Source organism: Carcharodon carcharias, chromosome 10 (genome assembly GCF_017639515.1).
Source record: "Carcharodon carcharias isolate sCarCar2 chromosome 10, sCarCar2.pri, whole genome shotgun sequence".
NCBI classification, from domain to species: domain Eukaryota; kingdom Metazoa; phylum Chordata; class Chondrichthyes; order Lamniformes; family Lamnidae; genus Carcharodon; species Carcharodon carcharias.
Genome location: NC_054476.1, coordinates 152092954 through 152119352, shown reverse-complemented (window position 1 = coordinate 152119352; position 26399 = coordinate 152092954). Strand labels below are relative to the sequence as shown.

Sequence of the window (26399 nt, the reverse complement as noted above, 5' to 3'; positions counted from 1 at the left end):
CCGTGGAGAATGCACCATGGAGCAATTATCCCCCAAGATTTTGTTTAACTTCGAAAAGAGCAAGTCGACTCTGATTGATCAGGGTGTTGCCATGGGGAATGCACCAGGTAACAGTTGCCCTCAATGCTTTTGTTTAATTGAAAAAGGCTCAATGACTGGACATGTTCTATCTGCTTACAGAGGACAGGGCCCTGCAAATGAATATACGTATCTTCTAGCGAGCGTAAGGGAGTCACATTGTGAGAACAACTAATAATCTTAAATTGGTTGTTAGTGTAATTCTTAACACATTCAGTATTGTTCAGTAAATGCTGTCCAATTGTGGAAGGACATCTAATATTGGATACTATGTTCTGAGTTTTGTAAGCAGGCTGGTTGAGTATGGTGCATTCCCCATGCAATGTTTCGATTAATCAGAGTCAGCTTGCTTTTTTTGAGTTTAAACAAAAGCTCAGGGGGATAACTGTTTCTTGATGTATTCTCCATGGCAACACCTCAACCAATCAGAGTCCGCTGGCGAACCAATCAGCACCGTTTTCTCATGCAGTATAAATTGTTGTTTCCTTTGAAATTTGGCATTCTTGTGTCTGTCCTGGTGAGTGCAAAATGAAAAGCTTCAACAACATGTCTCATTTTTTCAGCAATACTCAAGTTCTATACTACCAAGCGGCTGTCCGTCCTCTTTCCTCCCCTTCTTTATCCTTCATTTTCACCTCATTCGCCTCTGTCCATTCCATCCCCCAGCTCTTTTTGCTTCATCCTTGTCCTCTCCCTTCCTTTCTCTCTGACCCCTTCATCTCCTCTCTGACCCTTCTCATAATTCCTTTCTTCCCTTCCATCATCTCTTTCTCCCCATCTATCCCTCCATTCAACCATCCCTCCAACCTACTTTGGCCTTCTTTACCCTCTCTCTCTCTTTCTCTTTCTTTATTTCTCTCTCTCCCTTCCTCCCACCACCACCACCACCTCCCCCCCCCACTCCTCCCAACAACGTTCCTACCGCTTGTACCTCCCTAACCAGCTAATCTGGCACATGACCCCTCAGGCCACAGAGTATGGATAGATTTATTTTAACTTTGCTCCAATTGTTTAATCAGAGTGCTTTTGGTGCCATTTTCAAAAAAAAAAGATTAAATCAGAACGGAGCATTTGACAATTCTATGCCTGAATCATTTACAAAAAAAAGTTTGTGGGTATTTATGACTTTGCAATAAAACCAAAATTTAATGGAGATTGAGATCACTCTGGCTGGCAGGTTTGAAGGACAGCGCTAGGTCCTGATGTGTTCTGGGTGCCGATATTCAGTAGGTTGAGGGCTGGTGGCCAAACTCCAAAAATTGCCATTCCATTTTTGTTTGGCCTCATGAGGTGAAGCAGATGTTTCACATATCTCTGGACAATTTTAAGCTCTGTTGAATGAGACTTAGCTACAGTTCATATCAAATATTTACACTACGCACTGTATTAAGCAGGACGCAGACATGTCTTACAGAGAGGACAAAATCATTAATGTGGCTGCTCCTCCCTACTAGAATCCTAGATGCACAAACACACGCCCCCTCCAACCCCAGCGTTTTCTCTTCATCTCCAAGGCCGGCTGCTACCCGAGTGGATGAGTGAACAAAAAGAGAGGCGCAGGAACCCTCTCAAGAACCAGACCAAATCAGGCTTGGTTTATTAACTGGAGCTGTAAGGACATTTCGCACTGTGTGCTCTCATCTGTTACCCTTTGTCTCTCTCTTACCCTGCGCGACATGCAGATGCGTGGGAGTGAAAGGGGTAAGGGGACGCTCACAATCTCCCCCTCCTTGGGCTTCCCCGACCTTAACTCTTGCTTGTCCCCTGACCACGTCATCCATTTTGTACTGGGTAGCCATTTTGCTTGTTAATCACCAACTGCTTGAAAAGGCTTATTCTTCCCCCAGGAGCCCATTACTTCCCGTCCATCTTCTTGTGGAGCTCTCCGTTTGCATGCAATGCTGTACACTGAGGTCCTCCTGCAAAGCTGGTGCAATTTGACCGGTCTGAGTTGCTGGGTACAGATCAAGGTTGGGATTTGAACCTCGTAACCTCTGGACGAGAGTCACAGCGTTCAACAGTGGGGAGAATCCCAAACTCCATTTGAACCTTTTCTATTAACTTGATGACGAGCTAGACATCGAGCTGTTATAATTCTTGCCTGACGCTTTGGAAGACAAGGTCCTATCCCATGCTTTAAGTGTCATTTTTTTTTTGTTGGCCTGAATTTCAAAGTAATTCAGCAAAGATCCCTACCCACCTCTTTCCTTGGAGGGTGAAGCTACACTCCTCATGCTCCTGACTCATGAATCACTGGGTAGCATATGCTCCCCTCTGAGTCACAAGGTTGTGGGTTTAAGCCCCACTCTTGAGATTTGAACTCCAAAATCCAGGCTGATACTCCAGTGCAATACTGAGGGAGTGCTGCACTGTCAGTGGTGCCGTTTTTCAGATGAGACATTAATCGCTGCTCTCTCAGATCGATGTGACATGTCGAATGGCACCATTTCAAAGAAGAGCAGGAGAGTTATCCCCAGTGCCTTGGGTCAGTATCTTTCCCTCAAGCAACAACAGTCGAACAGATTACTTGGTTACTATCTTGTAGTTGTTTGTGGGAGCTTGCTGTGTACAGATTGGCTGCTGCATTTCTTACATTACAGCAGTGACTACCAAGGTACTTGATTGGCTGTAAAGCGCTTTGGGACATCCTGAGGCCATGATAGGGGCTATATAAATGCAAGTCTTATTTTAATTTATATCTCGTAGCCTTTCGCTCCAGTGTTGTGCTGGCCTAAGTAACCGGGCGAGGGGAACAGTGAACATTTTTTCCTCTTTGCTGTGGAATGAGCTATTCCTCTACTGCAGCCATCACACCAAAGCACCAAGTCAGAAACTGAGATAATTCCACCCAAGCCAGGCTGGCAAATTAAAGGTCACCTGATTCCCACCGTGGGAAGGATGATGGTGGGGATGGGGGGGGGTGGGGGGGGGGTGCAATTAGGAAGAAAAAGAGAGACAGCTCTCTCTTTACCTACAGCCTGTTTAACCATCTTATCTTGTGGTTGCCTGTATTGAAACCCACTTGCCACAGTTTTGCCCATTTGCTTCATCCTTTAATATCTCTTTGTAAATTTATGCTTCCACCTTACAGCACTTAGTCACGTCACCTATTTTGTGTCATCGGCAAACTTGGCCCCACGTGGCTCTCTACCCCATTACCTGAGTCAGGAATATCGGAGGAATAGTTGTGATTCCTCAAACTCTGGGATAGATGTTTCCAGCACAGGAACTGACTATTCACCTCCTTCAAAGCTGCGCTGGCCTCTTTTATTCGGATATTCCAAAACTAATCCCACTGTCCCGGATACGCTCCCCTCCCCGCGCAACCCCCATTCCACCCCACCCCCGCTCCACAGAGCACCTCCTTGTATCTATCTGCTGTCCCCCCCCCCCACCTCAAAGGTTGCAGCAGCCTTACCTCACCGGCTGTGTGACAAACCAGCTGGGCTCCTGGGTCACGGAAAACAAAACCCGGTTAATGACGTTTCACTTCCATATTTTGCGCCAAACTTTGGAAGTCAATTGACCTGAAACCGCGGAGGAATTAAATTAAAACGTTTCGGAGAGTTTCCCGTTAAAGTCTTACTTTTACATCTATTTGACGTCATTTCTCCCAAAAGTTTTCCACAAGGAGATGCAAGGCTCTGTTCCATCCAATTGGTGCTTGGAATGCTGTCATGGTGTCTGTTGGTCGTGGAATTCCCGGTCTTTTGGTATTCCCACTGGAGCAAAGTGCCAAGTGCTCGCTGGGATAGAAGGGAAGAAAATGTCGCTGGCCTTCCCCTCACCTTGCCTTCAGTGCTTGACTCACAGCCACAACGGTAGACATCTAGGGTCAAATCACGTCACCTATCCACTCGGCCAGAGTTTAGGTTTTGACTTTGGGTGAACGTGACTGGTGGGGGGTGGTGGGGGGGTGCGTTGGTGGGTGCAGGGAATGAAGAACAAGAGAGAAGAAGAATGGGGGTTTGGGGGCGTGGGGATGGAGTGTAAAAAAGAGAGGTGCACCTCAACGCACAGGAAAAACAACCTGTCCAATCTGGGTTTGGAGTTTTGGCTCATTCTCCATAGTCCCTGCCCTCTCAGGATCCCTGGGTGGTCCCTCAGATCTGCCAGCTGGAATATAATCACGTGAGCTACATGACTCTGTCAGTGGGTGTGTGAGTAGTTATGTTTTTTTTTTGTTGTTGTTCTTTTTCTCGATTGGTTGGGGCCGCTGTGAGAGAGTGTTTCTGAGGCAGTGTTTCCCGCCTCTCTTACACTCGGACCTGCGCACCTCCATCTCAAACACTCTTCTGAGCGTGCTCAGCAGGAAGGTTTGTCCTCGCCTATTAATCCTGTCAATGTGCAGCTTCCTCCGTTAGTTGCATGTCGCTTGTCCTTTACATTTAAAAAAAAAGACACACCGCACACAAAATCAGAAGAAAACGAGAAATTCATATCTACTCTGGAGAAATGTCGTCTTATTTGTTCCTCATTCAATTTTTACACCTGTTTCTTTGAATCTTTTTTCCTCCTTCAGTTTCTTTCTGTGATACGCAATGCCTCCAGTTTCATAAACATCCCCACTGTCCTCTGCCTGCGTCTCCTCTTCTTTAGTTTTGTATGTTCTTTTGTGACACTGGAACGAAGTTGCATGCTTGTGTTAGATGTGTTCGACTGATCCCTGTAATGGTCATGATGCTGGATCTGTTCATAGAGTAGCACAGAATAGGAGAAGGCCACTTGGCCCATTGAGTCTACTTTAGTTTGACATTGTTTTTGGTTGGACAGAATTTCCTTTCACCTTTCTCCCAGTTTGTTTCTCCACCACCCCCCCCCCAACCTTCTCCCCACCATCTCCTCTCCCAAAGGTGCTGATTTCTTGCTATGGTGAGGCTGGGACTGTAGTCAATCTCTGTTCAATTGTCTGACGGTACGCCTTATTGCTAACAGTTATGACTTTATTTGACACAAGTGAAACTGTATTGCATGTTTAAGCAGCACTTTACAAAGGACAATTGGGAATTAGCCCCCCCACCCACCCCTGGTTCTTTGGACAAAAATTGTGCCACCGTTCCCCACACCTTCCCGCTGCCACCATGTTAATCTTCTACAAGCCACACCTCCCACTTACTCCCTTATCTACCCTTCCTTTCCCCCTGTCTTTCGCTTTGCCTGTCTGCACCAAATTTCCACTAAGCACCAACTCTCCTCTTTGTTGCCTGGGCATCCCAGTGCAGAGTTTTACAACCTGTGTTCTGCTATCAGTTATTCCCTGTCTGCAGCATTCAGCAGGAAAGCAGTTCATCTAACGGAACAGTACCACAAGCCTAACCCTGTCAATGCCACTCTCTCTATATACCCTATCAAGCCTACATATACCTAAGGATTGGGGGGTGTGGGCACCTTTCCACAGGTGTTGGCAGCTCTTCCCCTACCTCAGGTGAACACTGTCCCTGTGTAGCTAAGCAACTACCAGAGGGGATTGCCGATGGTCCTGATTCTGATCCCAACCCCACTCACACGTTCCCATTTTCCCAACCGGGGGTCACAGGGTAGCAGTCAGGAATGAGGTTGAGGGTGTGGGAAACCATGCCAAATAATTCCTCTGTCCAGGAGTGCAGAGGCCAGTTATACTTCAGTTCGTGCCACCCCCACTGGGACCCGCTAACTGGGTACAGAGCGGGAGCGTTGTGGAGTTTTTCTTTGAAGGGGTGGAATCAGAAATGTTTTGACTCAGAGAAGACCAAAGTGTTCCAAATTTCACTTGCTAAAATTTGCACTTGACTGTCCCTCTTTCAATTGTGATTTTGTTTATCTAAGCAAAGCGTTTTCCTGAATATTCTATTACCCTATGGGTTTTTTCCAAACATTGGGTGGACAATTTTCTTTTGAGAAAAGGCATGCGCTCCCCATCACCCTTCACCGATTATCTGGTTATATTTGGTAAAACACTGTCCCTTTAAATGCCAGCCTGTAACTTTCCAACAAAATGGTAAATAGAACTTTTATGTCCCTGCGGCTGCTCAGTAAGCTAATCGGAATTAGTGACAGGGTAACAAGAACCCCATCTCCAAGTCGGCCCACCTGGTATCCACAGTAACCCTGCCATGACCTTGTAGGTAGGCCCAGCGTTCCCTAAGAGGAAGCCGTCCAGTTCTCCCAGTGTCTCAGATTGGGTTTGTATCTAACCAAAGAGGCTTGCAGGCAGGGCCTAAGTCAGAAAGTTCAGAGCAGGTTTGTTGATGATTGCGGAGCCTGGCGGGGCAGGGGTGATGGGCCAGGGAAGGGATTGAAGGGGTTATCAAGCATGTCTTATTCCTTTCCTATCCAAAACTGAAACTGGTGCCTCCAAAACCTTCTATCCTTCAGGCCATGTGTTCAAGCTGGACATTGGTGGCATGTGTCCTATGAGCCCTGTTGCACCTTTTCTGCCTTCCCACATCCACCTTCTTCTCTTTGTCCTACTTAGTTTGACTATTTTTGGTCACTGCAAATGTTAGCTTCTTAGCAAGACCATGGTCAGGTCACTCTCAAGTCCCGTGTTTTTCAATAAGGACATTGGTTCTTGAATATTGTAGCAAAGGAGGATGTTGCTGAAGCTTTTCAGTCGAGTTTGTAATGTGGCTCATTTATGCTTGTTCAAAGATACATACATTAATTCGCAGGGACCTGTTCTCTGCAAACAAAAGGAATATGATCAGGCCTTGCATCTTTTTTTTGACTTACTTGGGAGCATGGGGAGCCTATTGTTCCCCTTTGCATTCTCCGTGGCAACGTCTCAGCCAATCAGGGTTGACTTGCCAACCAATCAGCACCCTTTTCTCTTGTAGTATAAATTGTTGTGATCGTTTGAAATTTGGCATTCTTGCGTTTGTCCTGATGAGTGCAAGACGAAAAGCTTCAGCAACATGTGTCTCATTTCAGTGACATTCAAGTTCTGTACTATCAAATGACATAGATTCTTGCTGTCTTACAGGATCAGGTTGTGATTAAAAAGGAGTGGCCGCTTGCATATAAAATATACACTGGGTATCTCTTTGCTCTGTAACAAGATGAAAAAATCCAGTTGGACAGCTGATCAAATTGTGTGGTTCAACCATATCAAACCATCCCTGTCTGACATGGGACCAGAAATGGCAGGATAAAAGCATACCCCTCACAAGATTCACCTATACGTTTTCAGAAGAGGGTCACGGGTTTGGGGTGGGCTGGGGAGTGTCACAAGGGAGTGAGGCATCTTAAGATTTGCAGAGCCTCAGAAAGCTTGCAGCCTTGATTAACAAAGTCGTTTCAAGCCTTCATACATGTGAAATTACAACTGGCGCTTTTGACCTCCGATTGTTCGGTACATTTGTGTGATATTCCTTCAATTGGAAGTAAGTGGTTCGATGCTCCTGCTGCTGCGCCTGTTTAAGTGGAGCATTTCCCACATAGATGTCACACAGTGTAACTCCAAAACTCACCTCAAAGAAATGTCTCTTTTTGAAGAAAACATGAAAGTGATACTGAAGGGCTCACGTTTTTTCCTCGTGTTTGCTGCTGAAGTAGATGACACAGGCTCTTGCCATTTTCATGCCAGTAGCTCACTGGGTTATTGCCCAGGAAGCCAGCCTTTATGTGTGAGTGCCTGCTGACTGTAGAGGAATAGAACGGGAAAGCCGAGAAATTATGTTTAACTTGTATGAAACCTTGATCAGACTACACTGGTGGTTCTGGTCTAATACGCAGAGGTGCTGGATAAGATGAAAGAAAAGCTTTACTAGAATGATATCAGAACTGAGAGGTTAGAGTCATAGAGGTCTACAGCACAGAAAAAGGCCCTTTGGCCCATCGAGTCTGCGCCGGTCAAACAAGTACCTAACTATTCTGATCCCGTTTTTCCAGCACTAGGCCCATAGCCTTGTATGCCATGGCTTCACAAGTGCACATCTAAATACTTCTTAAATGTTATGAGGGTTTCTGCCTCTATCATCCTTTCAGGCAGTGAGTTCCAGATTCCCACTACCCTCTGGGTGAAAAAAATCTTCCTCACATCCCCTCTAAACCTCCTGCCCCTTACCTTAAACCTGTGCCCCTGGTTATTGATTCCCCCCACAAAGGGGAAAATTCCTTCCTGTCTACCCTATCTATGCCCCACATAATTTTATACACCTCAATCATGTCACCCCTCAACCTCCTCTGCTCCAGGGAAAATAACCCCAGTCTATCCAATCTCTCCTCATAAATAAAACTCTCCGGCTCAGGCAACATCCTGGTAAATCTCCTCTGCACTCTCTCTAGTGCAATCACATCCTTCCTATAATGCGGATTCCAGAACTGCACGCAATACTCTAGCTGTGGCCTAACCAGATTTTATACAGTTCCAGCATAACCTTCCTGCTCTTACATACTATGCCTAGGCTAATAAAGGCAAGTATCCTATATGCCTTCTTAACCATCTTATCTACCTGTCCTGCTACCTTAAACGACCGGTGGACATGCACACCAAGGTCCCTCTGACCCTCGGTACTTCCCAGGGCTCTACCATTCATCATGTATTCCCATGCCTTGTTTGTCCTGCTCAAGTGCATCACCTCACACTTATTAGGATTAAATTCCATTTGCCACTGATCAGCCCGTCTGACCAGCCTGTCTATATCCTCCTGTAATCTAAGGCTATCCTCCTCACTATTTACCACCTCACTAATTTTCGTGTCATCCGCGAACTTACTGATCAATCCTCCTACATTTAAGTCTAAATCATTTATATATACCACAAACAGCAAGGGACCCAACACCGATCCCTGTGGAACCCCACTGGACACAGGCATCCAGTCACAAAAACATCCCTCGACCATCATCCTCTGCTTCCTGCCACTCAGCCAATTCTGGATCCAATTTGCCAAATTGCCTTGGATCCCATGGGCTCTTACCTTCATTATCAGTCTCCCATGCAGGACCTTATCAAAAGCCTTGCTGAAGTCCAAGTAGATTATGTCAAATGCATTGCCCTCATCTACACACCTGGTCACCTCTTCCAAAAATTCACTCAAATTGGTCAGACATGACCTCCCCTTAACAAACCCATGCTGACTATCCTTGATTAACCCCTGCCTCTCCAAGTGTAGACTAGTTTTGTCCCTCAGAATTGATTCCAATAGTTTCCCCACCACTGAGGTTAGACTGACCTGAAATTATACCGTCAAGAAATATTAAACAGACTGAGGCTCTTGCTCTGCAAACGAGGAGGCTGAGGGAGGATCTGAAAGGGATCTTTAAGGATATGAATGAGTTGGATGGGGTAGATGCAGAAAACATGTTTCCACTTGTGAACAAGAACAGAACCCGGATCATAAATAGACAGTCACAAATGGATCCAGAGGAGTCGAGAGAAACTTCTTTATCCAGAGAGTGGTTAGAATGTGGAACTCACTACCATAAGGAGTATTTAAGGTGAAGAGCATAGATGCATTTAAGGGGAAGCTAGATAAGCACATGAGAGAGAAAGGAATCACTTGACTGATTACTGGGATGAGGGGGTTATCCTATGAGGAAAAGTTGGTTAGGTTGGTCCTGTGTCCATTGGAGTTTGGAAGAATGAGAGGCAATCTTATTGAAACATATAAAATCCTGAGGGGACCTAACAGGGCAGGTGCTGAAAGTTCTGTCGAAGGGTCATGAGGACTCGAAACGTCAACTCTTTTCTTCTCCGCCGATGCTGCCAGACCTGCTGAGTTTTTCCAGGTAATTCTGTTTTTGTGCTGAAAGGATGTTTCCCCTTGTGGGAGAGACTAGAACTAGGGGACACTGTTTAAAAGTAAGGTGTCTTCCATTTAAGACAGAGATGAGGAGACATTTTTTCTCTGAGGTTTGTGAGTCTGGGGGTCTCTCTTGCCTAGAGAGCAGTGGAGGCTGGGTCATTGAATATTTCTAAGGCTGAGTTTTTTTATTCTTTCATGGGATGAATGTCACTGGCTAAACCAGTATCTATTGCCCATCCCTAATTGCTATTGAGTTAGATAGAGTCTTGATTGACAAGGGAGTCAAAGGGTATAGGGGGTAGGAAGGAATGTGGAGTTGAGGCCATGATCTTACTGAATGACGGAGCAGGCTCAAGGGGCTGAATGGCCTCCTACTCCTCCTGATTTGTAAGTTGTTATGTTGATGGAGTTAGATGAAGGGAGATGGGAGGAGGCGTCTGTGAAGCTTAAACACTGGCATGGACCAATTGGGCCAAATGTTTCTGTGTTGTAAGTTCTATGTAACTACAGTGTAATTTGTTATCTGAGTATTTAGGGAACTAAAGGCTTGTGTATTTTTTTTGTCAATGACTAAAATCAGTAAGACAAATTGCTTATAAACTCCCCAGGGGATAACAAACCTAGTGAGATTCTCAGTCTTGTTTAATTGGCTTCATTTGTGCATGAGCCTGTGCAAACTGCCTGTTCATTCATAGCCAGCCCAAGTCAGCCTCTCTAGCAGGGGATACATTACGGCAACCTCATAAAAAGTGGACAGTTTTAGTGCAAACTCCCAAAATTAAAAGGTAAGAAGCTTGACAGACAACAGACCCCGGTTGTAGCCGCTCCATCCAACATTGGAAATCAAAGAAAACACACAATGCATGCATTAAAAGTCTAATCCAAAGAGGAAATTAAAACCATGTTGTAACACACAGCTTGAGAGGTCAACATCCTACTATTGTATTAAAGCAGCACTGAAAGCCGTTCATTAAAGGCCTTGCACACAAGGCTAGGCCCTTCAGTTCAGGGGAATGGCGTGAATGACGCAGGATTGTTGCTATGAGGTCCCCCAATTTGTTAAGATCCCGGATGAGATACCCCAAATCGTTAACTTGCCAAAAGAGACCCCAATTTTGTTATGCTCCCAGGTGAGGAGGGATGAACTGGCTCCCCTTCTTTATTCAACCTCCCTCAGCTGGTCGCAACAAGGTTATTTTAAAAGGCATCCCTTCCCTCGTGGATACCTTTTCCCAGTCCGAATATGTTTAGGTTTTAGAAGGAGCCAATTTTAACCAGCCTGTCTTGAGTTTAAAAAAAAGAGTAAGTTTATTAGTTACTAAAAACCTGAAGGAAAAGAATTAAAAACGCAACATATATACACACAGATCAGAAATGAGAAGTTGAGTCTGAAAATAAAAGCTAAAAAAAGATAAACGAATCAGTCTTTGGCTTGTCCCCCGTGAGGCGTAGATGGTGAAACGTTGCTGCCATTAAGTTGGATGATTCTGGTAGAGCTGACTTTGGCAGTTAAGCAGTTGGTTTGAAGACGGTTGGTTCTGCAGGTTGGCTGAAGAAGCTGTTCTATTTCCTTTTTTTCGATTGTGGCTTTGCTGACTTTCCTCCAGCCAACAGAGAGAGAAAAAGAGAGTCTTTGCCTTCAAGCTGCAAAGGGATGCCTAGTTGATCTTCTTCTGCTGTGTCTCTCGCTAGCATACACTAGCCCACCAGAACAAGAACACACAGATCAGGACAGCGGCTAGCTTTTTAACCCATTTCACCGGGTATTCCTGGAAGGGAAAAATCAAACATGTTTTTCACCCAGAGTCAGTTTTCTTTCAACTCAGATCATTTCCGCATTCTGAGATATACCTCAACAGGAGATGGTTTTTGCTGAGATGTGATAGTCAGTCGCTATTGTCGCCACAACCACAGGAGGTTAAAGTTCAGTCTTTTGTATTTCATCTGTTCCTTTCAGGTGGCTCTATCTGAAGTAGGCCTTGACACCTTTTTAGGTGTGACATTTCATAGTCTCTCTGGACTAGTCTTTGTCAAATCTAATCCACAGAGGAATTTTCCAGAAAATGGTTACTTTACATTCTCAGCCAGCTTTTGTTTGCATGTCCTTTTTTAAAAAAAACACGTCTTCCTTAAAAAGTTCCTAAGTAATTTGGAGCTGCAATCCACTGTCGTGACAATTTACATCACAGAAACAGGCCATTCTGCCCAACTATTCTGTGCTGGTGTTCATGTTTCACACGTCACCTCCCATTCCATCTGCCTTATCTCAGACTCTATGTATATCTTTTTTATTTCCTTTTCACTCATCGAGTTTCCTTTTGAGAGCTACTCGCTGCAACCAGCATCAGTGGGAGCGCACCTCAATCGCAAGGTGGCAGCAAGCACCCAGACCTGCTGCCCCACACCACTGGGAGCCAATCCTGTACTGAGTCCCTGCGGATGTTGGAAGTCCCAATGTAGAGAGTCCCTGTTTCCTCTGACAATGTTGACTCTAATAAGCTCCACCCTTTAAAAGGCCAGCTGGAATTCCTCAGTGATTCGGTTCCAAGTATTTTCCAAGTGGTTCTGCCAGGCTTATAGGAATAGGAGGAGGCCATTCAGCCCCTCCAGACTGTTCCAGCATTCAATCAGATCATGGATGATCTGAAGTCCCTTACCCCTTAATAGCCTTGCCAACCTAAACCTACCAATCTCACTCCTGCTGGAGTTAAATGCCACAAAGTCAGGTGGGCCCCCCAGTAACCCTAAAACAAACTAACCTGTCCACTGCAATCCTGGCTTGTTAAGGTCTTGGAACCAGAGGACTGGAGAACATTTTTCACACTGGGATTGACCTGAACCATTTGTGCTGGGCACCTTCAGGTCAATCATCAATGCCTCAGAACTCCTCCCGTGTGTCAGAATGATGCCCATACGATGGATCACATCCCTACATCCATGAGTTCCTTCTATACCTCTGTCTTATGAGTGTAGATAGTCTGTCAGTAGAGAGAGAGAGTTTGATTTCCTGCGTCTCTCCCCTCACTGCCACAGGTGCTTTTATGAAGACCTGCTAGGTTTCCAAAATCTCCAGCATGTAGTGATCGGAAAGTCACAGAGTTAGGGTTGCCAACCCTCCAGGATGACCCTGGAAGCTCCAGGATGTAAAGTACCATTGTCAGGACACTGCTGTAAGTGAAAAAGGGAGAAAATTCATAGCGGGCATTAAATAAATCATTTTTTTCCCCCTTTCTCATTTCCTTTGAACACTTCGCTCTGTAAGTTACATGAATGTCAGAGATAGGGAAGAAAGGCTGTTTGATTGACAAGTCTAGAATCAATCAAACGCATATCGAATTATCTGTTTGATAGTCAGTTGGCTGGGGGAAGGCGGTCCTTCATGAGGATGGGCATGTCGGACCAGCAGTGCAGGTGGTGAAACCTCCAGGAATTCAGCCAGTCAGAGTTGGCAACTATAAGCAGAGTTCTTGCTTGATACCTTTAGGGTGTTAACCAATATCACAGTAGGTATCAGTGTAAACAAGACACTGGCAAATTGCTGGTGTCTGAAATAGTGCTAAGTGAAGAATGTTAGTGAAAGAATTGCTAGTAAAGAAACTCCATCGAGGATGGCAAAATCCAACAAGAGCTTACCCAACTCTATGGAAACTTGTTTCACTGGGGTTGAGGAGGAGGAGATGCTGAAGCACTGCCCAGAGTGAGGAGCTGCACTTGCAGAGTACACAGGTCTGAGGATGGGGCTTGTAACTCTACTCCTAACCTGTCAGTGCAGAATTGCACAATTAGAGACTAGGGTCTGGATTTTCATATCCTGAGTTTGCCATGCATACCTCAGGAGAAACTCCCCCTGAATGACAGGATCTTCATTCCAGTGGCAAGGGGAATAGAGGGGGTACAGGGGTTGGGGGACGGGGCTGGTGGGGGAGTGAGTGATGGATGGAGTCAGACCGGCTACTTCTGGATGCTGATTAGAGGCAGCCATGCCAAACCACGATTCCCCGCCCACCTTCATGCCCCCTTATAACCCCTATGCCAACTTAATGCCAAATCATGCCCCCACCATGGCCCTTATACCCCCCCATGCCAACACCATGTCAACTTATGCCTCCCCCACCCACTACACTTTGCCCTTAAACCCTCCATGCCAACTCCACCAGGGCCAGACCTCAGGAGCCATGTTGAGATAATGTAAAATAAGATCCTAAATATCTGTTAAAGTCTTCACTATGTTTAAAAAAAAACTCTCCCATTCATGAAAGCCCATTCAAAAGATTTGAATTCCCTCAATCTCTTATAAAAACAAACAGTTGTATTCATAGCCTCACATCAAAGACAGCTATTTTTTAAAATAATCTCTGGGCTGTCAATCAAACGGTGAATTTTCAACCTCCTATTGGGATGACAATAGGTTGTAAAAAGCAGTCAATCTATAATAATAATATGATGATAGCCCATAGGGTAGTGTCAACAAACAGCTATTTTAACTGCCAGAAGAATTTTTTTTTTGCTCTCACTGACACAAGCAGCCTATTTTTAAAAACTTTTGTTAAAGGGCTGGGAATTTAAATAATTTCACAGCTAGAGTTTTTGAACCTTTCACCACAAACAGGCTGCTTTTTTAAAGGTTTTGGGATTTAAATAACTCCACAGCTTGACTGTTCTACAGAACGTATCCGCCCTTCAGGATACGATAACGCTAAAGATTTGTAACTCACAGACTATGGTTTAAGGCCCTTGCTGCACTGAAAATGGAGTCTTTTTGAACTTGCACTGAGCCCCACTTCCACTCCCTTTCCCCTACCAGCAAAAATGGAGCTGGGACTTCTGGATCTCGGGTCCGTCCATTATTTCAGAGTACACCAAGAGCAAGTGTACCGATGACACCTGGGAACAGGATCTTGATTCATTGCTGTTGTTTTGAAAGATGTTTCCAGTTTCCAACACCTCTACTGCTATCCGTAACTATCAGTAGAAATCTCAAAGGTCTCAGTTGGACATGGGGTTTTATCTGAGGCTGCTAAGAAAGGAAGAAAATTCTCCTAACATTCGCACATTAACTCTTTGCTATTGGTGAGGAATTTTCCCTGGGAACAGCTGGAGGGCACTCAGGTTGTCCTGTGTATGGATCTGCTAGTGCCCTTGGGGCTTTCTTTATTGGGATTGTAACACTCACCCTCACAATCTGATAAACTCATCGCTAGTTTGATAAACTTGTTGTCAGTTTGCTAAACTCCTCACTGGTTTGATTAACTCATTGCTGTTTTGATTGATTCATTGCTTGTTTCATCAACTCAGCACTGATTCAATTCGTTGTTGGTTTAATAAACCCATTTCTCATTTAATCGACTCATTGCTGGTTTAATAAACTCATCACTGGTTTGATCAACCCATTGCTGGTTTAATAAACTCATTGCATGCTTAATAAACTCATCACATATTTGATTAACTCCTTGCTGATTTGATTAACTCCTCGCTCATTTAATAAACCCGTTACTGGTTTTATAAGCTCGTTGCTAGTTTGCTAGTCTTGCGTTAAACTCGGGGGTTACTATGAAGTGGAGATAAAAATAACCCATTTGCAAACCTCTCAGCCTGTTTAATCATTAATTCAGCAATTGACTCTAAACAAAATCTCTGAGTAAAACTCTGCATTTTAGACTAAATTAATTGGATGCCTAAATCATATTACAATCTCTCAGAAAGCTGTGACAATGGCTTTGAGAGTGTTTAGTGCACTGAGCATTAAAACCAACAGGTAAAGAACTGGGACATATTTTATCCTTGGATTAGAAACCATGTACAGTAGCAGCGAGCACAAAGGATTCAGACAGTCGGGAATGAATGACTGAAATGCTATACAATAGAAGGCATCAGACAAGCAGTTAGATCTGTTGGAATTCGCTATTGCTTTACAGAAAGATACAATCCATTGGAATTCTGTAGGTTGTGAGTGATTGGGAAATGGAGAAGAACACAGGGAAATGGGGAGAAAACAGGGAAATGGGATTTCATTATGGATTGTTCTAGCAAATTGCTGGCACAGACACAATGGTGCAAACATCTCTAAAGAGAAGCCACCTCTCACTGAGCTATGTCTTAATGTTTCCCAATCAGTTGGCTCTCAGCACCATTGCCTGTACAAGGCTCTGAGTCTTAGTGGCAAACAGGAGAATTAAAAAAGACAGCATTTTATTTATTTGAAATTAAAATTTATTTTTTTTAATTGATGTTGTTTCTCCCTTCACCAGCAGTGCCCACACATCGTTTAGCATTTATTGGCCAGGAGACTGAGCCCAGCAGTGGTGGCCATTTTTAAGTGCAATACAGAAAATGGGAGGATTAAAGCTTAGAAATGTTGAAAGATGTACTGCACAGAAGGTGTCCATTCAGCCCATCATCTGCTATCTGATTCCCCTTCCCTTTGCTGTGCAAGAAGCATTTATATTAGTGCCTTGAACACAAAGCTAACCCAAGACACGTCACAGATAGATACCGTGGGTGGTTTGGGGTGGTGACGGGGTTGGTTGGGGGGGGGGGGGGGGGTGGGCCGGTGTTGGGGGAGGGTGCAGAATCAGACACCATGTGCCAGGGAGGGAGAAGTTAGGAGTGGTGACCAAAAAGCTTGTTGGTTGTGAGAATAAGGTCCGAAGGAGGAGAGAGAGAGGGGCGCAAAGGGAACTGCGGTGCATGTGAGTCAGAAACAACAGATCTGACATCGGAGAGGTCAGCAAGGCCCCCACCCCACGCCTCATTCATCCCTAATGCCACGCCTTACAACGTTCACGACCCGCTGTTAAGTAAACATGGCGCATGTTAAGTAAAACCTGTCACTTGGTGCGGTATAAAAGTCCGCAGTGCGTGTCTGTGTTTTGTAGTGTGCCATTAGCTACTGAAGCTTGTAAATGAATCTGGACAGCACCATAACAAAACCTGTCAATAGCCCTATGGTTTTTCAAATACTGAAATTTTGACAAATCATCTCTACTACAAACCATTAGAAATGCTTATGTGCACAAGAAATGGGGCGATATCAACCGTGAATTATTTAATAAGAATCTTCAATCTTTAATGAGAGAAAGCGTGTCGTCAGGCACTAAATCAGAAAACATATTCTTATCTCAGAACGGATAATTTTTTTTTAATTAATGTAGCTTGCATTTGCAATTATACATTATTAGAGGCAAAAAATGAGCTAATTACCACATTTTCGTTCTTGTCTGGTGTTAATCTTGAAGAGGATGAGTATCAGGCAGGTTCCCTTGTTACATGACAGTTAAACAATGCCTGATAGAAAACATTTTCCCACCTCCCCTGCCCACATCGACACACATGGATTGAATTCTTTTCTCTCAATAGCTCAATTCTCCTCCGAAGTGTTGGTGTACTGATGATCGATGTTTAACACGATGGATATCTGGCTTTCCCATTGTCCGAGTAATAAGTTGCCAGTCTTTGGTTGGGCTGGCTGGTGCTTGGGAGGGGTCTGAGCAGGCTTCAGGTGAAACCTCATGATCACTGCCTGTCACTCGCACATTCATCATGATTACTCTTCAGGGCATTAGCAGAAGGTCATTGGGGTAAATGGGTCCATGGGAAAGGACAACATTGCATTATGTAGCACCTTTGGCATGGTAAAACATCTCAAGGCACCTCACTGGAGGAGTCATCAAATACAATTTGATACTGAGCTACACAAGGAGATATTAGAATGAGTTACCAAAAGCTTGATCAAAGAGATGGTTTAAAGGTGGAGAGAGAGGTGGAGAGGTTTAGGAAGGGAATTCCGGAGTTTAGGACCAGGCAGCTGAAGGTGCAGCCATGAAAGGAGGTTGAAGGAATGGAATGTTGCCCACAGGCTAGAGTTGGAGGAATGCAGAGTTCTTAGAGGGTCGTAAAGCTGGAGGAGGTTATAGGAGATAGGGAGGTGCTTGACCATGCAATGGCTTTAAGAGAATTTTAAGATGGAGGTGTTGCTGGACTGGGAGCCAGGGTAGGTCAGTGAGTACAGGGTGATGGCTGAATGAGATTTGGTATGAGTTAGGATTGGGGCAGCAGAGTTTTAAGTGAGCTCAAGTTTATGGACAATGGAAGATAGGAAGCCGACCAGGACAGGATTGGATATGTAACAAAAATTAGGGTTTTGGCAAGAGATGAGTTGAGGCAGGGGTGGAGACGGACTGCGTTTTGGAGATGGAAGAAGGAAGTCTTCATGACGGAGAGGAAACCGAGGTTGTGAGCAGTCTGGTTCAGACTGAGACAGTGGCCCAGGAGACTGGATGGAGCCGGTAGCTAGGGAACAGAGTTAGTGATGGGGAAGTCAGAGGATGGCTTCAGTAATCCCAATTTCAGTGGAAGGAAATTTCAGCTCATCCAGGTCTGAATGTCAGACAAGCACGGAGGCAGTGGGAGGATCGAGAGAGGCTTTGGCAGGGGAGAGCTAGTGTCGCCAATGCATTTGTGGATGATGTTGCCAAGGGACAGCATGTAGATGAGAAATAAGAGGAGGCCAAAGATAGATGATAGATCTAAAAATAATGTTTCGGGGGTAGGAAGTAAGGGTACTCTCACTGGACAGAAGAGAAGGAGCGTTAAGGAGGATGGTGTAGTGAACAGTGAACAGTGTTAAAGGTTGCGCTCAGGTCAAGAATGATGAATGGGACAAGAGGCCTTTAGAGGAGAAGGGCAACTTTATGTGTGGATTAGAAAAATAGAATTTCAATGGCAGTAGAACAGAGAAACTGTTGGCATTTTTATTGTTAAGTTGGATGAATGCTAGTCAAATAATGACCTGTGACCTCAATAATTACACTTTAAAAGACAAATAAGAGGGCTGGAACGGCATTCAATGAAAGATAGGTCCTGAAGTGTTAAAAGAGCTTCTAAAGAAGATGTTAGGTACGTTTTGTGGGGAGGAAGTGCGAATGAGATCGAACCCAAGCAGTTTCTCATGGTGGGTTACTGATCACTGTGAAAACCACCCACAGGATTCCCAGCTAACAACATCACAACAAACAGGCCCCTTCCTTAGCCTATGTACTTCAGTTTCAGGCTATCCTTTAGAGAATGTTGTGCAGCCCTGTGTTTAGTTTATTTGAATCCTTTGGTACCAATGCATGAAAGGAAAGACAATACTTGAATCATCCACTCTGATGTTGTGCCAATGTGCTGTGCGTGTGATATTTTGAGCTAGCCTCAAACTGTCCTCACCACTGACAGCGGCCACCCCACAGTGACAGGCCTGTAACTATGACAATGGCCACCCCACAGTGACAGGCCTGTAACTATGACAATGGCAACCCCACAGTGACAGCCCTGTAACTATGACAATGGCCACCCCACAGTGACAGGCCTGTAACTATGACAATGGCCACCCCACAGTGACAAGCCTATAACTATGACAATGGCCATCCCACAGTAACAGGCCTGTAACTATGACAATGGCCACCCCACAGTGACAGGCCTGTAACTATGACAGTAACCACCCCACAGTGACAGGCCTGTAAATATGACAGTAACCACCCCGCAGTGATAGGCCTGTAACTACCCACTCTTCACCCTACTTTTATATAGCTCAAAGCACTTGGGAAGGTCAGAATGTGCAGCTGGGCAGTGTTTCCACAGTCCAACCAGTGGAGCCCGACAATATCACTTGCCCACCATTATAGTTTGCTGGAACACCAGTGAGAGGTTTGTTTGTGTGACATGAGCATGTTGCTGAGAAAGCATTTGATTCATTTCCTGCTTTAATGAGGGAGCCACAAACAGCATGTCTACTTCGACAGGTTAGGAAATATCAGAAAGTATCGTAGTGAGGGGCATGCTACAGACAGTCTGTTTTCTTAAGTATTCCTCTTAATGAGGGGACCAGGAAGAGTGTGTGCATTGATATCTGAGACAGCGTAGGCTGAGGTAACAATGACTATAATATTCCTGTCCCCCTCTGTGTGATTTTACAATGCAGTTTCACCTGATAATGTTTTAAATTACAAGGACCCGCATGTCTACTCGTTTGAATTGGATCCTCTTTTCTCAATTTGAAAGGCGCAAGTACTACAAGCAAGAGATGCCTTTGGTAGATATGTAATGGGGGTGTGTCAGGGAGTGTGAGCCTCTGAGCTCGCGCCAATGGAACACGAGCTTGCCTTTCTAGAGGAAGGGGTCCCCTCCATGCAGCTTTACACAGTCCAGGCAGCCAATTCTCCTCTTTTCAGAGGAGACGTTAAACCGGGGCTTTGTCTGCCTTCTCAGGTGTATGTAAAAGATCCACGGCCATTACGGGAAGAATAGCAGGAGAGTTAGCCCCTGTGTCCTGGCAATAGTTATCCCTCAACAACTTCACTAAAAGCATTATCTGGTCATTCTCACATTGCTGTTTGCGGGAGCTTGCTGTGTACAAATTGGCTGCTGTGTTTCCTACATTACAGCAGCGATTACACTTCACAAGGTACTTTGTTGGTTGGACAGCGCTTTGGGACTCCCCTGAGGTTGTGAAAGGCACTATATAAATGCAAGTCTTTCTACTTTCTTTCTCAGGCTCCAACTGCCTTCCAGTTGTGCTTCAGTCAAACAGTCTCCGAGACCTTGCAGAGCAGTTATCATAAAGGGGCAGTGTCTTCATGAAAAGATGTTTGCCGCGCTCCATTTTGCCCATTTCTTTCCAAGCCTCTGGTTGGTGAGGTGGGTGGGGGTGGGAGGCAGGCAATGCAAATCACATGGTGGTGCATAGTTTGAGAAACAATTGTTGAAATGTTGAATAGCTTTTTGATTTGGGAGGAGCGGCAGTGGATTCTAACTGCAACAAATTAAAAAGGAAGGCATCCACAGATCATTTTAACTGGAAAAGGTCTTGAGGACACTGAATGCTAGGCCAGAAGGAGAAGGTCCTCCCAATTTCCCACCTCAGCTTCGGAGTATCAGCGGAATTCTTGAGAGAACCAGCGTGAATGACCATCCTTAGCCATCTCACCGGCGGAGTTCCAGCCAATCGCCTCATTTTATCTGCCCCTCCAAAATATCCAAGAAAGTCACCTCGAGAGCACTTTGGTGACTGAGGAGACCAATCATTGTTTGGAGATTGAACTGTGGATCCTGTGGACCCTGTTGGGGACCTTGACATTTCAGATCAGACATCGGCAGCGCAACAAGACTCATAGTGGGAGATGTCATCATGGATCCCATCTTGCTTTCCTATTTTGGGCAAGCCGTTTCCACTCTTAGACATCTATTATGCAGGGTATCAGTGGCTTCTCAGCAGCCTTTGTATCTCCTTTATGGACCAGAATGACATTGCTTCCCATTTGTCAATGAACCTTAAAAAATCTTCTTCAAGATCCCCTTCTTCAGACACCAGACGACCTCACCAGATGATCTGAGCAGCTCTGATTAGCATGTCCAGCTTTCTGAAGAACTTCTGGGTCAGGGACCTTGTTTTATCACCTGATCTTCATTACACAGAATTACATAGCATTTACAGCACACAAACAGGCCATTCAGCCCAACTGGTCCATGCTGGTGCGTATGTTCCACACCAGCCTCTTCCCACCCTACCTCACCTCGCCCTATTGGTATATCCTTCTGCCTTGTACATAACCAGCTTCCCCTTAAATTTATCTGTGCTATTTGCCTCAATTTCTCCCAAGCTGCACATTCAGGCCACCTCTCTGAGTAACTTGTTCTGTTAGCCAGGATTTTGAAGGAATGTTTGGACGGGGGTTGGGGGTGGGGGTGGGTGGGGAGTGTTCACTCTGCAGCCTGTGACAAACTCACTTCGGTTCCCCCTACATGTTATCAGAAGAGTACAATTTTGTAAGCCAACCTTAAAGGAGTTGCCTGCATGGCATGCTAACGATGCCATCCCCCATAAGTTTGTACCCTTGCCCCGGTGGCTGGCTGTGCCCGCTTTGAGGAAGAGCTGCTGTACAGAAGAGCCACTGTTTGGCCGCATAAGCACAGTAGACATCCTGGCGGCTGCTGCTCTCCATTTAAACTAAAGGCCATTGCCAGGTGCTCCCCTGGTACAGTGTGTTGGATGATGACTCATATACCTTAGAGTGTTAGATCAATGCCTTGCTCTCTCGCAGCCAGAGCAAGCAGATGGTTCATTATGGCTCAGGTCCGCTGGGAAACCAGCATTCCCCATGGTGCCGTGCCATGCAGGCCAGGCCTAGTCATTTGCCCTACTCTTGATTCTCCCTCAGTCTGACCTACACACAGCTCTAGTGGGCTGACAAGTGGCAGATGAAGCTCAATGCCGAGAAGTGTGAAGTGATTCATTTTTTGGCAGGAAGAGTATGGAGAGAAAGTATAAAACAAAGGGAGAAACTCTACAGGAGGTGCAGGAACAGAGGGACCTTGGTGTATATGTGCATTAGTAATTGAAGATGGCAGGGCATGTTGAGAGAGCAGTTAATAAAGCATATAGTATTGTAGGTTTTATTAATAGGGGCTTTATTAATTTGTGTACCAGAGTAAAGAGGTCGTATTGAAATGGTATAAGACACTAGTTAGGTCTCGTCAGGCTTACTGAGTCCAGTTCTGGGCACCATACTTGAGGAAGGATGTGAAGCATTGGAGAGAATACAGAGGAGATTCACGAGAATGATTCCAGGGATGAAAAACTGTAGCGATGAGGATAAATTGGAGAGGTTGGGACTGCTTTCCTTGGAGAAAAGAAGGCTGAGGAGAGACTTGATAAAGGTATTCAAGATCCTGAGGGGTATAGACAGGGTAAATAGTGAGAAACTGTTCCCACTCAAGAGAATATCAAGAACTAGAGGGCACAGATTATAAATAATTGGTAAAAGGAGTAAATGTGATCTGAAGAAAAAAATTTCACCCAGAGGGTAATTGGAGTCTGGAACAAATTTCCTGAGAGGGTGGAAAGGGAATTGGATTGTTACCTGAAAACGAAGAGTGTGCAGGGTTATGGGAATAAGGCAGGGGCGTGGGACTAGCTGGAATGCTCTTTCAGTGAGCCAGTCCAGGCTGTATGGGCCAAATGGCCTCCTTGTACACTCTAACAATTTTGTGATTCTGTTCCTACACGATTCCCTCCAAAACAGAAGCTGAATTTCATCCCAGAGGTCAAAAGAGTACTTAAGCCCTCTCCACTGTCCATTCACTCAGAATGCCAACAACAGTCCTGTTTATGAAATATTTCTCTTTCTCTGTTTGAGATTACTTACTGCCTCGGACACTGTTGGTAAATCATTGTCAGGATATCACAGCGCAGAAGGAGGCCATTTGGTCCATCGTGCCCGTTCCAGCTCTCTGAATGAACAATCCAATTAATCACACATGCTGCTCTTTTCCCACAGCTTTGCAGTTTTACTCCTTTTCAAGTATATATTCATTTCCCTTTTATAAGTTATAATTGAATCTGCTTCTACCCCTATTTCAGGCCAAGTATTGCAGACCATAGCGACTCACTGTTCAATAAAAGCCTCCTCAGTGGTCCTCTGGTTCTTTTGCCAGTGCCATTTAATCTGTCTCCTCAGCTTCACAACTCTCCTGCCAGTGGAAACAGGTATGCCCTATCTGCTTGATCAAGACCCCTTCACGATTTTGAACAGCACTGTTAAATCTCTGAGCTAACCTTCTCTGCCCTAGAGAGAACAATCCCAGCCCAGGAACCAGAGGAGATCATTGCACCCCTCGATCCTGTTCCATTCATTGAGATCATGGTGAATCTGTGACCGAACTTCATATACCCCGCTGTTCCTCCTTAACATCTTTGGCTAACAGAGCATGTGTTATTAGCAAAACCTTACAAAAGTCTCCAGGAGATGGGACTTTTCTTGCACTCAGTACAGTAGCTCCTAGTCTTGAGTAACACAACAGGCATAATATATGGTAACGGTGGATGGGAAGACTGGAGATTATGCAAATCACACCAAGGACTGGCCCCTAACTGCACTATTTAGGCAAAGCGGCGTGAAACCCCTGTCGAATCTGTAGAGCAGTGGCCTTTTTAAATGGGTAATATTTTAATACGAGCAACTGTTAGCAAGGAGACTGTGGTCTCTGTTTCCATGGATACAAAGATTGTCTCATTTGGTTTACAGATGAGCAATGACTACCCAATTAGAGAGGTCTAAAAATAACACAACCGTTTGTTGCAGATCAGTCATTAATATTAATGAAAGAGCTGTCAAAACTGTTGTAAACATTTGATGTAAATTCAGTTAGTCGTGGCAATGGTAGCATAGGGTTCATTACAGATTACAAAATAAATAGATGGCAAGTCCAACTGACTCAGTTTATTACCTTGCCCTCCCCACATATATATGTTATATGTATATAGTATATACAGTATACCTACTATGTAAAGCCTATCACTTATAGAGCCTTTATGGGAGCATTTCATTGATAGTGACCTATAGATACAAAAAAAATGAATGTAAAGCCACTCACCCACTCACTCCAATTGGTTCACCAGTGGCGATTGGAAAAGGGACCCTGTTGCTCTTGCGCAGTCTGGCCGACACACGGCTCCAGTCCAGCGCTGTGTGATTGGCTCTTAATTTCACCTGAAGTCGTCTTGAAAGCCATACCTTTGCTTAAAAAAAAAGGCTATTTTTCACGGAGAAGGCTCAACTCTGCTACCTTCTCAGGGCAGCCGCTGGTTGGGCCTTAAATGAAGTGGTGGCCACCAGCATCCACATCCTGAGAGCAAAGAAAAACCCGATAGGACCCTCATCTCCTCAAGCGTCGTGCCTGGAGATGGCCTGATAGCAGACCAGGTCCACTTCATTAAGCTTCTCAGGCCCCACCTCTTATTCCGAGTTAACGCACTATGTCCCGTGGGTACTTCTCTCTCCCTCTCTCATTTTGCTAAGGCTCCTTTTGCCATTCATATTTCTTGCCTCCACCCGTATCTTGGAGCAACAACAGCCCAGGATTTAGACCAGTGCCAGGTCTCTTCCAGTGGCGCTCCGAGGCAGACCAGAGAGAGAAACTGGCCGCCGTCCCTTTGCTTAGTGTCCTCTTCCCTCCTGTTCCTTCTGGGCAACACGGCTGAGAGTGTGAGTTCGGTGTTTGCAGAAAAGCATACACTGCTGCCGGTGTTAGCAGTTTCCCCCTTGTGTTAGTCCAACAATAATAATTCTGCGCAAATTCAAGCCCAAAGTTTTTATACATCGAAGCTTTAATATACATCGACTATGGCTGAGACATGGGCCAGAATTTTATCTCCCACAGGCGGGCACACACATGACCTGTCTGGCTGCGAAATAGCGCGAGATGACACCAGGCAAACGTCCCAACATCATTGCGCACTTGCGCGATATCTCGCTTGACGGGCAGGTGCAGCAGTCAGCCAACAGTTAAGCCCATTAGGGAGGCATTTGCAAGTGATTTTTTTTCCTGGCCCATCCACTTTTACAGTCGGCAGACAGGCCCATGGGCCAGGCAGCCTTTGCTCAAACCTCAATCCAGGGCGGGATAAAATCTCCATGGGGAGATAAAATAAAAAGAGACACCTGGGGTCCTGTTTTTTTTATGAGGTTTGCTTTCAGGCGCTTGATTGTGCTGCATGGACATAATTTGCAGCATTTTTATTGTGGTCTGCAGCTCCCTGAGGCAGCTGTCTGCCTTCAGGGAGCGCGCTGGAAGCGCTCACCAGGACCCGCGGTGACATCGGTGCCTGCCCTCTTCCCGCTCCCACAGGCAGAGCGTAGTCCTTCTCAGCACACGTATCACATACCAGCCAGCGTGGAATCGTGGTCGGGGACCCACTTCCCATCTGCTCCCGGGCCCGCCAATCGCACGCGCCCGACGAGTGAAAATTCAGGCCACGTTGCTGAAGCTTTTCATCTTGCACTCATCAGGAATCAGGACAAACGCAAGAATGCCAAATTTCAAACAATCACAAAAATTTATACTACAGGAGGAAAGGGTGCTGATTGGTTAGCAAGACGACTCTGATTGGCTAATGCATTGCCATGGAGAAAGCAATGGGGTACTAAGACTCTAATGCTTCTGGTAATTCGAAAAAGACACAAAGCTTGAACATTCTTTTGTTTACAGACAACTGGTCTCTGCTAATGAACGTATGTCACTTCTAGCAAGCATAAATGAGCCACATTATGAGGTCAACTGGTTGTTAGTGTAGCTATTAGTGCACTCAGGATTGTTCAGCAAGTGCTGTCTAATCAAGGAATCACATTTAACAGCAAACGTTTTGTTTTGGGCTTTGCAAGCATGAGCTAGTTGAGTATAACCTATACTCTGCCTATTATAAACAGTCAGACGAAGGTGTTGCTTGATCCAATCAGCCAATCGTTGGGATGTAAAGTCTTAAGTACCTGGCATTACACTGGCACTGAAATTCAAACACGATGTTGCTCAGTTGTGTGGTAGGCAGTGGGAAGTGGGGAGCCCACTGAGAGCCACTTTCCTGCCCTTGCTGCCAACTCCCCTACTGCCCTCCCCACGACCCCCACCCCGTGACCCCCCCCCCTTCCCACCATCTGTGGCTTGGGATCCAACGGCGGTCCTAGGGCTGGGGTGGACGTCGTACCAGCAGCAGCCACCACCCCCCACTCCGGCAGCCCTGCCGTTCAATAGAGTTTGCCTACCTCTGATTGGCCAGCAGCT

General features: G+C 45.4%; 1 protein-coding gene across 13 annotated transcripts in view; it reads left to right on the top strand.

The window, feature by feature from the left end:
- Positions 1 to 26399, top strand: part of msi2b (musashi RNA-binding protein 2b) — a 522720-nt gene that overhangs the window by 434965 nt on the left and 61356 nt on the right. The gene's annotated exons all lie outside the window — the stretch shown is intronic.